This window comes from Chrysemys picta, chromosome 4 (assembly GCF_011386835.1).
Source record: "Chrysemys picta bellii isolate R12L10 chromosome 4, ASM1138683v2, whole genome shotgun sequence".
Classification (NCBI taxonomy): domain Eukaryota; kingdom Metazoa; phylum Chordata; order Testudines; family Emydidae; genus Chrysemys; species Chrysemys picta.
Window position 1 is genome coordinate 27,046,437 of NC_088794.1, and position 16,668 is coordinate 27,063,104.

General features: G+C 42.6%; 1 protein-coding gene across 4 annotated transcripts in view; it reads left to right on the forward strand.

Annotated features, from left to right (window-relative positions):
- The first annotated feature begins 6,591 nt into the window (after positions 1 to 6,591).
- The window catches only part of DAGLA (diacylglycerol lipase alpha), a 102,481-nt gene continuing 92,404 nt past the window's right edge, over positions 6,592 to 16,668 (forward strand). For all 4 annotated transcript variants that reach the window (XM_065591821.1, XM_065591823.1, XM_065591822.1 and 1 more), the window contains exon 1: positions 6,592 to 6,748. The gene's annotated coding sequence lies outside the window, so the exon portion shown is untranslated. The remainder of the gene's footprint in view (positions 6,749 to 16,668) is intronic.

A 16,668-nucleotide genomic window follows, 5' to 3' on the forward strand; every position in this document is an offset into this window, starting at 1 on the left:
TATCGGTGGGGAAACAATTTTGTGCCTGGAACCAGGTATTCACTGTAAAGCTACTGCTATGAAATTAGGAGGAGTCCGATGGCACCTTAAAGACTAACAGATTTATTTGGACTCTTTGTTGTTTTTGTGGATACAGACTAACACGGCTAGCCCTCTGATACTTGACGCTATGAAATTGCAGCACTGGGCATGTTTACAGTGTGGACATATAAAATTGCATGCGAATATGATCCTCAAGAAGGGGGAAGCTTCCAGAGCCATCACCCAGACTTTGTTCTCAAGCAACGTGGCCTAGAGACGTTAACAAGATAAATGTACCTAGCAGCGGGGGGCTGCATCGCTTTCTACTTGTCATGTGAAAAAGAACCTGTAGAGACAACAATCCCCAGCTACGGGACTTTTATATAATGAACTGTGTAGAACTGTGAGTGTGCAGAGCTTCACTCTGATCAGATGTTCAGAGCAGAAAACCTGGCGTAACAGTGTCTGTTTCTGAACATTTGTTCAAGAGTAAAATTATTTAAAAAAAAAATTAAATTGCAACCCAGCTGTGTGGCTCTGAAAATACAACCCACAGCACAGCAATTAGAAATCCCAGGGAAATGCCACTGAATGGTGTCAGCCACAGGTAGCAAATATAATACTGGTTTGCATCCAGGGATAAAGGTAAAAACGGTGTGAGACTCTGGAATAGACTCTGTTCCCCACCCTAGCCCTAGTGCACAGAAGCCCGAGGAAAATTCTGGTGGTGCAGACCCAGGGTAGAGGTGATGTAAGCAGCTCTACACTGCCCCCTTTGCAAGTCTCTGTGCAGGAGGCATGTCGGTTTAGTGCATGCCATGACAGAGATTCTGGGCTGCCTGGCACTGCAGATCAACCTACAGGCCGCTCCCCTGTGGCTATTCTAATTTATGTTGGGGGAGTTAAGGCCTCTGGAGCAGCCTAGAATCCTGAGGGCATGAATCCGGTCCCCATGGGCTGCACCTTCCAGATGGCACAGTACAGAATCTCAACTACTAAATTTAGAGTGATCAAGATTTAATCAGAGGGCTGACTCAGGAGAGCTGTGCTCAAATGTGCCTCTGTTTTATATCAGGAATAGGTTTGTTTGAAGAAACAGAAGCACATGCATAGAAAGGACCAGGGACAGAACCAGCCATTCAAAAATTCCATAAAGTTAGACTAGTGCCTTTATGCATTAAGAGGGAGATCTTCAAAGGCACAGATGGGGAATGAGACACCCAACTTCTATTGGTTTTCAATAGGCACTGAGTGTCTCTCTCCCCTAAAAACTATTGTGCAGCAGCAACTCAGGGCTCTGAAAAAATGAAGGGACAATCTCCTCTGTTGTTCACAATGATGGGCCATCATGACCGTGTGTCTGCACCTGACACAAACAGTATGTGTGTGGTGATGACACTCCTTGGTTTAGAAGTAAGTCAATAACCCAGTTCTAATTGTTTTTCAACATTCACAGAAGAATCTCCAAATCAGATTTGATACTGGTTTACCAGCAGGTGGTGCTGGATAGTAAATCTGAACATTACCTTAGCATTAATGCATTAAAAGGATTATTCCACTTAGCCAACGAGCTACTTGTAACACATGAGAAACAAAGCCAACCACTCTAGTTAAAAGAGCCCTGTTCTATATCTAGGAAATAGTCAATCATTTTCATGTGCTGAATGAGGAACACCTGCATCCCACCTCGGCCTAACAATGCTGCACTAAATAACCAAACACCTCTCGGTGTAAAAAAATTCAACTGCTTGTGAAACTACCTGTGTCTCACAATCCCGCTCCCAATATCACGCAGCGTGTGACACAATGCTGCACCAAATACCTGTGTTGCTTTTCACAGAAAGCAATACTGCACTAAAGTACCTGTGTGTATTCTTGCAAAAAATAACACTGTTCTGAATCCCTTTATTCTTATCTATGTATTATAATGCCACACCTAAAATTTGTATCCCCATCTGTGTATACTACATGCATATTTTTACCTGTTACCTATAAAATACAAATAAGCTTTTTATAAAATAAGAGGATTATTCTGGTATAGCACCCTAATGTGTATCAACATTCAGCACCTTAAGGAGCAGGCATCAGAGGCAAACGGGTGGGGGGGGGGTTGCTATATGATTAGTAATAGCATAATAATGTTATTTAGATATCCTAGTACCAGAAGGAATCGCAGATATGCACTAGCATAACGTGAAAGAACCATTTAACAGCCTGAAAGAATGTGTTGAGTAATGACACCTTTTTTTCTTAGGGTAGTGTAATTTGTTTAAGATGCAAGTGCTGCTAAAGGAATTCCTCCAACTAAAGAGAAACTGAAGCCACAGACTTAGCACTGGTATCTTCCAGTGCTTCAGAGATTCTGATTTTGTCTGACATTTCTACCTTTTGAGGAAAAATCTATGAAACATTTCTCTACCTTGGTAAAACCTCCAAATTGAATAGTCTGAGACCAATCAAACACAATTACATAGAGATAGAGAAGATGGACTTGAAATATATAGGGCTTTCTTTCCTCATAGTTAAAAGCTGAATATATTATATCCATACCCCTTAGTGGCTTTAATGGGGAGAACATGCCTTTCTGCTGCTGGCCCTTTAAAATTGGCAAAGCCAAACAGTGGCAGCTTTAAGAGGGGAATTTTGCAGCTAATAGATGCAGCTTTTTCTTTTCTAGCTGATAGGTACCCGTTGTGCTCTCCTGATCCCTCCAGTTTTCTCTTATTACTCAGAGGCTAGTATATTTTCACAGGGAGCAAAAAAGATCCTTTATCTAGTGCCAACTTAGTGGAAGTAAATGGGGAAGTATGTAAAGGCTCATGTGAATTAGATGGCTAGTCAGGAGGTAGTAGACACTTTTCACCACCTATGCCGGCATAAATTGGTCTCAAAGCAGCTGTAAAGCCCATGTGGGGGAGTTACAATGCCCAGAGGGGCTTCTGTGGCAGGTACAGAGTTGGTTTTCACTTCTCCCACAGAACCTATATTGTTGGGGGTATTACAGGGTGGGAGAAGCTGTTTGGCTGTCCCTGTGGTTCAGGGCTGCAAGACCTCTAGGGGCCACGGCACCCCCTTGACATTAGGCACTGCACTAGTACAGTGTTGAATTTGGCCGTGAGAGTTTGTAGAGTCATGATATGTGGCTGCAAAGTTCTAAGCTTTATGATGAGGCATACACCGTAACGTAAGAGCTGCTATAGAGCAAAGTCATGAGACTGTTACCAGGCCCAGATATTGCGAGCATTAGAGCTTGTGTGACAAGCAGCCTTCTTTGCTCCTGATAGGGTTTTCTCAATAGACTTACTCTGATTTTTATTTTATTGTTCTTTGTGATGTTTAGTGATACCTGCAGTTTGAGTGCTAGGATAAAAGGGATATTGCTAGGTGGGAATGTTCTCCCCTCACTGATCAACTAATAATGGCAGCAAAGAGTCCTGTGGCACCTTATAGACTAACAGACGTATAGGAGCATGAGCTTTCGTGGGTGAATACCCACTTCTTCGGATGCCACAGGACTCTTTGCCGCTTTTACAGATCCAGACTAACACGGCTACCCCTTTGATACTCAATAATAGCAGTTAGTCATAACAGAGTGTAGATTGGGCAAAGTTGGCTAAGAAATACACTAAAACCTCACGAATGCACAGTCTGTTGTGACTCATGAGGTTTTAAAATGTTTCAGTTCCTTTTCTCTACCCTTTCAAACTTATTGTTGATAGATTTTCTTTTCTTTAAGGTTTCCTGGATGATGTGGATCCTTGTTCCTAGTCCTAGAATACCATTTATTTCAATTAGCATGCTTGTGTGAATAAGGCCAGCAGGATTTGGCCCAAGAAATGTATAAACTTGTTTTGTTTCTTCACTGATTAACTCCAGCTGTGTGCTGCTGGGACACCTTGAAGACCTCAGTGACCTATCTGAACCTGGTTTTGGACAAGTGGGACCATATTCAAAAATTACAAAAATGGTGGTGTAAATTACACATCAGCAATTGGTGTCATTTACCTGATGAGGGGGCAAGAGGATGGAGTAGCAGGAAAAACTAATAGGAGGATGTCAGATAAAGCACCTCCCAATACACCCCAAATTAACTTGCAACTCCTAGTTATTTTCCTTCCTTGTTACATGCCATGATGGGGATGGAGTTGCAACTTGCACCACTTACTGATGGGTATGCACCATCATTCCATTGCCCTGATGAGTGTCCAGACCTGAACTCTTATCCACTTGTTCTCAGGCGGCGAAGCTTGTAAATCAATATTCTTGCTGCAGATGATGTGGGTGGGGATTCAGTTAAACTGGTCTGAAGTGGTTCTCTGGGACTCAGAAAACATTCCATCTCTCCTGCTCATGCAGTTGAATTAATCTCCTTTATTAAAGCAGTTCGCTTTTTTTGCTTTGCCTCTGGCCTATAATTATTACCTCAATCACACCACCATGCTCTCATGTGGATTAACCAAAAGAATGGAGGCTGATGACCTGTATGTAAAAGAAAAGATTAAGGGTGGTTCAGAGGTGTGTCCAGGAAAGAGGAGTGCACAAAGAGAGCCACAAAAGAGCTAAATCAACTTTTCTTCATTTATAAACTGTGTCAGTTTCTTAAGTGTTCTGAAATAAAACTTGGTTTGTTTCACTACATGTAACATTCAATGCCTTTTGCTGTACTTTGTGTGGCCCAGAGCCTACAAACACATCTATGCCACAGTAGTTCCAGTGAGTTCAATTATAGTTTTGGACAATCAGGGACAAAGGAGACAACTCCCGTGTGTAAAGCTTGTGAGTTCAATGGGGCTATTCACCTGTGATGGTGACTCCCATGTGTAAAGTCATATCCACAAATTTGTAGGATCTGTGCCTCTTGAGCATTTTGTGGGCCAATGCTGAAATGAAAGTGGTTGACTTTAAAAATTCTAAATAGAACAGCTACTTGTAGATATTTATTAAGAAAAATGATTAAAAAAACCCCACAACTTTCAGAAGTTTGCCTCCATCTGTTCCTACATTTTTGAGCTTCTGGGGGTTTATGCCTGCCAAATCTTTGCCACCCTGCTTCTAAAAGATTAGTGCTGCTGGAAGACCTTGTAATGATGCACACTGGGTAAAATGATTATATATTCAGGGCCTGATTTTTATTTATACCAAAGCCACTTTATACTCCTTCAGCAGGGTAAAGAGGCCTTAAAATGGGTGTAGATGTAATTTATGCCCTCTGAAAGGCCCCTGTGCACTACCAGAGCAATCTAAAGTCATTTTAGCATAAACACCAATAGGACCTCAATTAATAATGAATAATGTAGAATTGATTGACTATATTACTCCACTAACTATAGTACTGGAAAAAATGCAAACCAATATTCAATAAATATATTATGTAATTGAAAATATTCTACCAGCTCAAGTAGGAGAATGAGAATGGAATTATCTGTTTCATAGGCCCCTGTGCTGTTAATTTAAAGGAGATTCTTTAGGTCAAGTATGTACTTTTGGAGCAAAAGCATCACCCAGGGTTTGATGTGGATGTTTATGTGAATTTGTTCAGGCTGGAGAGCTAGTGCAAACAGGCTTTTGTTGGAGATATCTAGCACTTCTGCTTCTGCCTGGAAAGTGGAAGCTGAAGGGAAAATGTGTCCTAACATTTCAGGAACTAAAATGAGGTTGAGCTCAGAGCACTGGCTAAATGCATGGCCTTAGCCAAATAAATTCACTTTGCTGTCTTCCCAGTCCCCCTAAATAGGGAATAATATGTACCCACTTATCACTGTGGGAGGATTATTTAATTAATTTTATGCAGTACTCTGAGAACATAAAGCATTATAGAAATCCTATTATTGTTATAGAATGATTATTCTTGAATAAAGAAATTCCCGAAGACTCAAGGGGACCAGTTGGTAGAGAATGTACATTCCTGGATGGGGGTTCACCCACCAATGACTGCCACTTGTCTGTTATTCATGGGGAAACCCTGATGGTGATGTGGTCTTAGGCCAAGTCTACACAATAAACTTACAACGGTATAACTATGTTGCACAAGGGTGTGAAAAATCAACCCCTGCGAGTGATGCACTTATATTGACCTAACCCACGCTGTGGACAGCGCTGTGTCCGTGGGAGGGCTCTTCCCATCAATGTAGTGATGTCCTCTTGCAGAGGTGGATTAACTACACGGATAGGAGACGCTCTCCTGTCTTCACTGAAGTGCTACAGCAGCGCACATGCATGGCCCCTGCAGTGATTTAAGTGTAGACCTGCCCATAGTGCCAGCGTGGAGGAAGCAAGGTCGTGGCTGAGCTGTCACACCCCAGTTCCTACACCTCCAACAGACCCCTGGCCTAGAGAACAGGGCCCCTGAACTGCTCCCCTAGGGGAACAGGGCCCCTCTCTGAACACCCCCCTAAGAGAGAGGAATCTGGGCACCCAAACCCCAACCATCACCCCCCCTTCCGGGAGCTGCCTCTCTCCCTGCGCCCCAACCCACCCCCCGGAGCGCCATCTCCCCACCCGCTTTTAGAACCAAGCCGCGCTGTCTGGCGCCAGGGGGCGCTGCAGGCCCCAGCCGTCGCCATGGTTACCGCTGGGTGCGTACTCTGGGCTTACGGAGCTGACGCAGTGGGCGGCCCGGCGGGCGGAGGCGCTGTGGGGAGAATCGGGGGGCCAGGGAGCCCCGGGATGGAGGAGGCGGCAGCGGCCCTGGCCCGATGGCGGCGGCGGCGGAGGCGGCGGCAGAGAGGTGAGGGGCGGCAAGCAGCGGGAGGTGCCCGGCTCGGCCCAGCCCTGGCCGCGGGCGGGGTGTCTCCCGCTGGGGGAGGGGAGGCTGGGGGTGCCCCCCGCCCGGGAGGAGGAACCACCCCCCTTGGCATAGGAGCGAGCAGGGGAGGTGCCCCCTGCCCTGGTGGTGAGTGATCCAGCCTCCCCCCCCCCCCGGCATGGGAGCGAGCAGGGGATTGGAGAGAGGTGCCCCTTGCTCTCGTGAGGAACCAGCTCCCCCTGCCCTCTCCAGTCATGGGAGATGGATGAGGCGGTGGCTCCTGGGCGTGGAGCTGAGGAAGGGATGCCTCAGGAAGTTAGGTTGGGAGGGAACGCAATAAGCCTTGGTTGCCTCATGGGTATGTTTTTCATGTGGTTTTGTGTCAGGGGAGTTACCCCTGGGGGGACTTGACAGAGGGGCATTGTGCAGTGGCGTTTAGGTCATCTGGGCTTAGTTGCCTCCTGTTGGTTGGGGCTTTTAAGGATGAGGTCTCTTTTTGAAGATTTGTATTTGCCCAGTTTATAGTGGAGTTTGCCAAGTACCTAGAGCTGATGTGTGGAATCTACTTTTGGGTACCTCTTGCTGCTGCTTTGTGGGAGTGAGGGGTGTATAGCCCCTCTTTGATTACTCTTGCTTTGTATATTCTGGTTATTGGTCTCTTACTGTTTTCTGTCTTGATTCAGGGGCTGCAGTTTGTATGTGTATGAATTTTGGGGTCCACGCTTAGGGAGAGCATTCTCCTTTTATTTGATGTGTGGAAATCCTTTAGTTTCAGGAGATTCGGGGGGGGGGTGTCTTTCAGCATTGTAATTCCTCCTTTAATTTACAGGAAATATTTTCTTTTATGTAAGGCAACATCTGTTGAGTCCAAATTCAATGTGCCCCTTTAGGATTGTTATCATTGTTACAGATTCCATTGTGATTGGCCTTGTACAGATTCATAGTACAAGACATCCCCTGTCCCAAAGAGCATACAATGTAAATAGACAAAAGACACAAAGAGTGAGAGGCCCAGAGAGGTTAAATGATTTGGGCAAGGTGATGCAGCAGATCAGTGGCAGAGGCAGGATTATTACCCAAATCACTGGTATCCCAGGTCATTGCTCCAACCACTGCTCCATGCTGCCCTTGTGTGGTGTAGAATATTGTATTTGAGGAGGAAGGGTTACAGTCAGAGTCATAGGGTGTGTCTACACTGCAATAAAAGACCCACAAGATGACCTCAGCTGGACTGAGTCAGCTGACTTGGTCTCCCGGGTCTCAGGCTGCGAAGCTATAAAATTGTAGTGTAGACGTTTGGACTTGGTCTGGTGTAGCCTGGGCCCTGTGAGGAGGGAGGGTCTCAGAGACCAGGCTGCAGCTGGAGCACAAATGTCTACGCTGCTATTCTTAGCCCCACATCCTGAGCCCCATGAGCCCTTTATCGCAGTGCAGACGTACCCAGAGAGTGTAAGATCAGAAAAGACCACCAGATCATCTAATCTGACCTCCTGTTTATCACCAGTCAATAAACATCTGTAACTGTTTGTACCCTTAGGTTCATCCTTTTTACAAGACCTTGATACATTTTATATAAAGTATGTTTTGTGACGTATCATTTGAAAACTCATAATCTGCTGAGCATTGTTGTCCCTATAAATTCTGCTGTATAAGACATGTTCCAAGTCTGGGAAACAACTTTGACCAGTTCTCCAGAGACATAAGGCTAGCTAATATTTCAGCTAGGAGTCAGCATAATCAAATAGACTATCACCTGATTAAGCATCCATTCTTTGGCAGAAAGAGGGGTGTAAACGAGAAATTGAGGGGACCCAGCTGTTCAGCAGTTCAGATTGTACCCCAGAGAATGTCACAACATCACCAAGCCCAATAACCAGAATTAGACCAAAGTATTACAGCCCTTGAGACTAAACTATTGTATGCCACAGGCATAGTAGGAACCGAGGTGTACCATTTCCCAAGGCCCCTAATGGCAGGGAATTGAGTTAGTGAGATATACCTAGACGATCCTAGCAAGTAATCCCTGTCCATGCTGCGGTGGAAGGATGTGTTTGACTATCAGTGCAAGCAGCACAAACTCTACTCCTTAGAAGCATTAGATAACAAGGCTACTTTCTAGGGCTGGAATAGGAGACTTTGAGGCTATATTTAGGATGGAGATTTGATGCAGGGATAATTTTTTCCCCCTCTCTTCACTGGTCCAGGATCAGTATTTGGAAGTGTTTATTGGTCCAAAAAGTATTTGTATGAATCCTGCCAAACTTTTTCTAATCAGGGCCGGTCATGCGATCTGTCCTTAAAATCCACAACAATGAAAATCAAGAATGCTGTCTGCATGTAAAAGCACAGCCTGTACCACACTGACAAGACCCATATATCTTATAGTTTAGGGATGCCCAAACTTTGCTCAACCAAGGGCCATGCTGGGCCTTTTCAAGGAGTCTGGGGACCATACTTAGCTGTCTTATTAGAGCAGATTGCAGCTGCCACCTCTATACATGACTATGGTGTCTGTAGAGACCAAACCCCCCAATGTGCAACCCTGTATCTAGAGTCAGATCAAGGTGGAACACTGTACACTGGTTCCAATAGGCACCATAGGCCTCTCCTCCATGCTGAAGCTGAAGTTAGATGGGGGTGGGGGTGGGCTCTGAGGAGGACCAATGAAAAGGATTAAGAATTCTTGCCCTAGAGAGCTATAAGCCATTGTATTAAACAGAAATGCTTCAAAGGAAAAGATAAGCATCCTTCCCGGTAGGAAGGAGGTTACATGCTTTTCAGGACAAAGCCACATGTAGCCAGCTAAAGGTGTGAGGCTTTAATGGAAAGGCCACTGGTGGTTGTTTTCTGGTATGTCAGGGAGGGTATTATAGCTCATGCTTGGTAGTAGAGGGAAATATCAGTGTTAGTGTGGTCAAGATAAGTGGTAAGAGTTCCAAAATAGTAGTGGCTGGGAGATAGCGAAATTGCAGGATGTGGTTACCAACTCCTGCATGTGGTTTCTGTAAAAACAAATATTTCATCTCTTTGTTTTCTAATACTGGTTTCTGCTGGGCTATGTGTGTGTGGTGAAGAAGTGTCTATGTTTATATGGAGGTTTGTGTGTGTGTGTGTTTGGCGGGGTCATCTCTTGGGGATTGGTGTTTGGTTTTCAATATGGAAAGCACCTTCCTGACATAGGTTGTCAATGGGAGTGGGTGTCAGTCTTCTATACCATAAAAATTGCATTGGACAACTACAGCCCCCTGATTAGACTACTCCTAAAACTATTACGTGCTGTTCAACACATCTTATCATAAAGGAGCAAAGTCTGGAATCCAACTATAACTCAAAACTAGACAAAATGGGCTGAAACCCCAACAGAAACCCATCCTACATCTGCTGTTCTGTGAGCAGATGCTTCATGTGCCCCAAGCTAGGACTCTGCAGAACAGAACCGAGACATTGTGCCCTCTTCTAATCTGCATGCAGAAAAACCCAACAACCCATCTTTTGATGCCATCACAACCAGTGCACTGTATACACTCTCCACAACCAAGTATGAAGGAACCAGAACCGAAAACTTGACAAAACATGCCCCACTTCTAGATGGTATCACTAACAGGACTCACCAATGCAGACCTCTAAAAGCAAAAGGAGAAAACAACTTCACCAAAAATTGAGTTACATTCAAGACACTAGACCTAGCACTGAGAAGACTGTCTGCTATCTACTAGGAAAGAATAGATCAAAAGTCACAAAAACTAGGCTGCTGTATGTCTCTACAAAGAAGTTCCACCCTAGCAGCAGATTGTACCATACTGTATACACAAAACTCAGAGTGACTCTTACCAAATATAGACTTGCTGCTGGTAAGCTAGAAAGAGGAACTGGGAGACACAAAGCACAGTGGAATCCCAGAAAGGAACAATTGTGCAACCAGTAAGACAGATGAGAGATTGAAACAGATATTTTCCACTCCAGGATCTAGAATATGAAGGATTGTGAAGAGATATTTCTTGAAATGATAGAAATAAGACTCCTTTAAAAAGTAAGAAAGAAATGTGTATAACTAGGAGAAAAGAGAAGCATGGCAGAGCAAGATACATAACAATCTGTCACTGCATCAAAATGGATGAAAGTGGACATGGGTAATACCCTGTCCTTCCCCTCTCCCCCCCCCCCAAAAAAAAAAAAAACCACACCAAAAAACCCCAACCCTATTTCGGAAGGCTTGTCCTATGCAGATATTCAGTGCATTGCACTGCGTCTGAAACTTTGTCAATACTTGTATAAATTCTCTTGCCAATAAAGATTTTTGGATTTTATTTGTTTGTGTGTGTCTGCTTTTGGGGTTAGATAGGAGAACTAATATTTCATTCATTGTTGTGCCAGCTACCACAGGGGGTGTTCTGCTGCTGTAGTTTCCATATTACCCACTGACATTATATGTATCCCTTACTGAATGCTAAAGATATAAACTCGGAACCTCCAGCTGCCCTTTCTGATGAGTCAGCTTTACTTGCACATTTCTTGTTCCATAGCTTTCTGCTGTATGTGCTCCTGTCTCTACAGCTGCCTGGGATTCCCCGGCGGACCTGAATGAGACAGCCACAGATTTTCATATAATCCCTGTGAGATTTAGATTGAGTGTTTTTATTTGTGATAATAGAGTTAATCTTGAGAGGGCTTGAATGCCAGTACAGTAGAACCTCAGAGTTACGAATACTCTGGGAATGGATGGAGGTTGTTCGTAACTCTGAAATGTTCATAACTCTGAACAAGACATTATGGCGGTTCTTTCAAAAGTTAACAACTGAACACTGACTTAATATAATGTTGAAACTTTACTATGTAGAAGAAAAATGCTGCTTTACATTTGGGTTCTTTTTTTAGTAGTTTGCATTTAACAAAGTACTGTACTATATTTGCCTTTTGGGGGGGGGTAGGAGGTGTCTCTGTTGCGGCCTGATTGTGTACTTCCGGTTCCAAATGAGGTGTGTGGTCGATTGATCAGTTTGTAACTCTAGTGTTCATAACTCTGAGGTTCTGTTGTATTCAGTGGTTTCTTGCATTGTTTAAAACAATAATTTGAGCTGAAATTTTTCATGCTTAGTCTCAGTCTAGAAGTGAATTTTTCTGGGAAAGGACTCAAAAAAAAGGTTCTGCTGTTTTAGAGTTGGGGGGTGGGAAATGTGTGGTTTTTTTTGTGTTTTATTTTTAACCTGTAAAGAAAGTTTTCAGATGCTGGTTTTTGTAAATTATCGACTCCAATAAAAACAAACAAACAAACAAAGAAGGCTTTGCTTTAAAACCTCAATCTTGGTATGTGCTAGTGTCTTCTGAGCAAGAACTATTAAGTGGGATGCTTGAAGAAATACAAAAGTGCTAACTTTGAAATAATTATTATATAATATACCTAGTTCTTATATAGTGATTTTCATCAATAGATCTCAGTGAACTTCACAGTCTTTTTAAATGTATTTTGTCCTCACAACACCCCTTTGAGGTAGCAAAGTATTATCTTCATTTTTAAAGATGGGAACTGAGGCACAAAGATGCGCTAGGTGACTTTCCCAAGGTTAAATAGGAAGTCTGTTGGACAGCAGGGAATTGAACTCCGCTCTCCCAAATCTTAGGTTAGTACCCTGGACCACCTTCCCTCTTTGAAAGTGTTGACTTCAACATGCACGGTACATTAGTTGCTTTAACTGCAGAGAGAGATGATAGACTGTGAAGCTCCAAACATTTACAGGTCCAGATATGATTTTACAGAATCACTTGCAATATAACAGCAAGTGATTCTCTTCTGCTTTCCATTGGGGTAAGGGTTTCTAGAGATATTTCTTCTTATATAGCAAAATTTTATATCCACTCTAAAGTGAGAACCTTTGCCTTTGGTGAGTCTGACTGCACCTTGCTTTTTTCTCTAATAAATCACCCTATGTAACTTTTCAACTTGCCACCTGAGCAGCAGTTTATAAATTGTTAAAGCTAATGGTCTCACTGAATCAGATAATGATCTCGCAGATGAATAAGTGCATCCTGAGTTGGATAAAGTATGGGAGCCGTGGGAAGTTGTGTTTAAAGAGACAGCAGCTGGGATCCTTGAAAGAGTGGAAATTGTTCTCATCATCTTTTGAAAGCTACGGGGCTTGTCAGTACTTGGTGGGAGACCTCAGAGAGAGAGAAAAAGAGTCTGTGAAAGTGCATTTTGTACCCCAGATTCTGAGCTAACGGGTCTATCAGAAACAGAAAAAGTAGATTACCTTTTAATGTTATGTATGCATAGCTTTGGATACAGATTCCTGCTGGAATGGATTCCTCACCAGCAAAGCTAATCTTTTACTTGAAGTTGACATACTTAGGTTCCCTTCTCCTTTCTGTACCACTATTCACATCAGGCTTTGTCATTTTTATTTATTCCCGCCAGAATGCAAGTATATGGCATCTGGCTTTATTATAGTGGGAATGGTCACAGCTACTGTAGTTAAGTATGCTTTTGGTTTCAAATGCAACCTTTGCAGTTGTTCTTATCTTTCTGAAACTCATTTTTGGGGCTAAAATTTAGCAAGTTTGATCTTTGTCCAGGGGTGATTTTTCTTTTTTGTGTTCTGTTTAGGAAAGTTTGAGCAAAAATCGTTCTTGTGTTTTTGAGTAAGCAGAAAGTGAAAAATCATCATCAACACCAGGGGTCGGCAGCCTTTCAGAAGTGGTGTCTTCATTTATTCACTCTAATTTAAGGTTTCACATGCCAGTAATACATTTTAATGTTTTTAGAAGGTCTCTTTCTGTAAGTCTATAATATATAGCTAAACTATTGTATGTAAAGCAAATAAGGTTTTTAAAATGTTTAAGAAACTTAATTTAAAATTAAATTAAAATGCAGAGCCCCCCCGGACCCAGTGGCCAGGACCCGGGCAGTGTGAGTGCCACTGAAAATCAGCTCGCGTGCCGCCTTCGGCATGCGTGGCATAGGTTGCCTACCCCTGATCAACACCATCATCTCCTGTTTCCAACACTAATGTTAGATAGGGCTGACTTCTGTTAGTTTCATGGTTTTGGTACCTAGACTGCCAGTCACCAGAAGTCTAGGATCATTTTATAGATGGGGAACTGAGGCACAGAGTTCTCTCCCATCCTTCCCCCTTGTTTTATACCTTTGTCTGCTAACTTGAAATGCCCATTGTCACATATTTGTTCCCCGTGTGAATACTTATAGACTGTAATCAGGTCACCCCTTAACCTTCTTTTTATTAAATGAAATAGATTGAGCTTTTTGAGTCTATCACTATAAGGTGTGTTTTCTAATGCTTCAGTCATTCTCGTGGCTCTTTGCTGAACCCTCTCCTCTTAATCAGCATCCTTCTTGAATTGTGGGCACCAGCACTGGACAAATTATTCCAGCAGCGGTCGCACCAGTGCCAAATATAGAGGTAAAATAACCTTTCTGCTCCTACTCAAGAGTCTCCTGTTTATACATCCCCAGATTGCATTAGCTCTTTTGGCTATAGGATCACACTGGAAGCTCATGTTCAGCTGATTATCCACCCCCAAATCTTTTTCAGAGTAACTGCTTCCCAGGATAAGAGTTCTCCATTGTGCAAGTTATGGCCTACATTCTTTGTTCCTAGATGTATACATTTACATTTAGCCATATTAAAATGGGGATAGCTTAGTGGTTTGAGCATTGGCCTGCTAAACCCAGGGTTGTGAGTTCAGTCCTTAAGGGGGCCACTTAAGGATCTGGGGCAAAATCAGTACTTGGTCCTGCTAGGGAAGGGAGGGGGCTGGACTCGATGACCTTTCAAGGTCCCTTCTGGTTCTAGGAGATAGGATATCTCCATTATTTATTTATTTATTTATTTATTGCATCCAGTTTACCAAAGAATCCACATCACTCTGAATCAGTGACCTGCCCTTGTCATTGTTTACCACTTCCCAATTTTTGTATCCTCTGCAAACTTCATCAGTGATTTTATATTTTCTTCCAGGACATTGATAAAAATGTGTGATAGCATAGGGCCAAAAATCAATCCTTGTGGGATCCCTTTGGGCATGCACCCACTCAGTGACCATTCCCCATTTTCAGTTACGATTTGAGACCTTTCCGTTAATCAGTTTTTAATGTATTGAATGTGTACCATGTTAATTTTATATTCTAGTGTTTTAATCAAAATGTTGTGTGGTACCAAATCAAATGCCTTACGGAAATCTAACTATATTATGCCAACACTATTATCTTTATCAACCAAACTCATAATATCATCAATAAAAGTTATCGAGTTAGTTTGACCGAATTTATTTCCCATAAACCCATGTTGATTTGCATTAATTATATTACCCTCCTTTAATTCTTTATAAATTGAATCCTGTATCAGCCACTCTATTATTTTGCCTGGGATCAATACCAGGCTGACAGGCCTATAATTTCCCAGATCATCTCTTTTAGCTTTTTTAAAAATTGGCACAACACATTAGCTTTTTTCCTCTTCTGGAACTTCCCTGGTGTTCCAAGACTTATTGAAAACCAACATTAGTGATCCAACAAGCTCTTCAGCCAGCTCTTTTAAAACCCTTGATTTAAAAATGTCAAACTTTAGTAGCTTCTGTTTAACATCCTCCAGAGATACAAGTGGAATGGAAAAAGTTTTATCATTACCATATGATGAGATCTGTTTTCCCCGAGATACAGACCAGAAATGTTTATTGAACGCTTCTGCCTTTTCTGCATTATTATTGGTAATTCTGCCATTTACCTCTAGCAATGGACCAGTACCATTGTCAGGATTCATTTAGTTCCTAATATACCTTCAAAACTCCTTATTGTCTTTAACAGTCCTGGTCATAAACTTCTCCTTTGTGTCCCTTATGAATTTTCTACAGTTCCTAACTTCTGATTTATATATACTAATTAGTATCAACTTCCCCTTTCTTCCATTTGTTTTATATTTTTTATATATATATGTTTGTTTTATTGTTGCCTTCGCTTTCCCTCTAAACCAGGTTGGTTTTACAACTGGTATGCTCTTCTTCCTCAATTACGAGATTGTGACTTTTGGGGTGTTCTTAAGTGATTCCCAATTATCATTCACATTTTTTCTGACTAAATTTGTCCTCCTAGCTGATTTGGCTTAGGCTCTGAAGCCCACCCCCTATCCTTAGGCTTCAGTGCCTGAGCCTGAAAATCACATAGCTATTTTTAGTGCCATAATACAAGCCCCATGAGCCCAGGCTCCGAGATTCACTGCTGTGGGCTTCTGCTTGCTATGTAGACATGCTCAGAGAGGATAAGTGACTTGCCCAAGGTCATACAAGAAGTCAGTGACAGAGTAGGGGCTTGAATCCAGATGTCCCCTGTCCTAGTTAGTGCCCTAACCTTCCTTCGGTAAAGTGAAAAATTAGTTTGCTTATTACAAAAAAAAAAAGGCTTGCCATCTTTATATGAAGAGCCTCAAAATGGCTGGATGCTGAAAGTGACTATAGGATAGGGAAATAGCCCTCACTGAGGAGGAGAGCATTTTAGTGTTGTGGTGAAAATTCAACTCTGCCTGCCTGTGTCATTACTGTACAATCTGTAAATTGTGGAGCTCACTCTGTGTGCCTGTGCCATTACTGTACAATCTGTAAATTGTGGAGCTCACTCTGTGTGCCTGTGCCATTACTGTACAATCTGTAATTTCAGGAGCTCACTCTGTTTCTCCAGTACAATATATCATAACTTTTTATACAACCTTAGATCTGTGTAGAATCCTGTAGTGCAGGATGCTCAGCTCTTTTGATAATCAGACTGAGCACATTTAAGAGTATAACTTTAGGCATTCTTTTAAAAAACCAAACAATCCTTCCCTTAAACAACCCCCCCAAAATTCTAAGTCAGTAAAATACACCATTTGCATTGCCATTGCATTGCAGGCTGGATA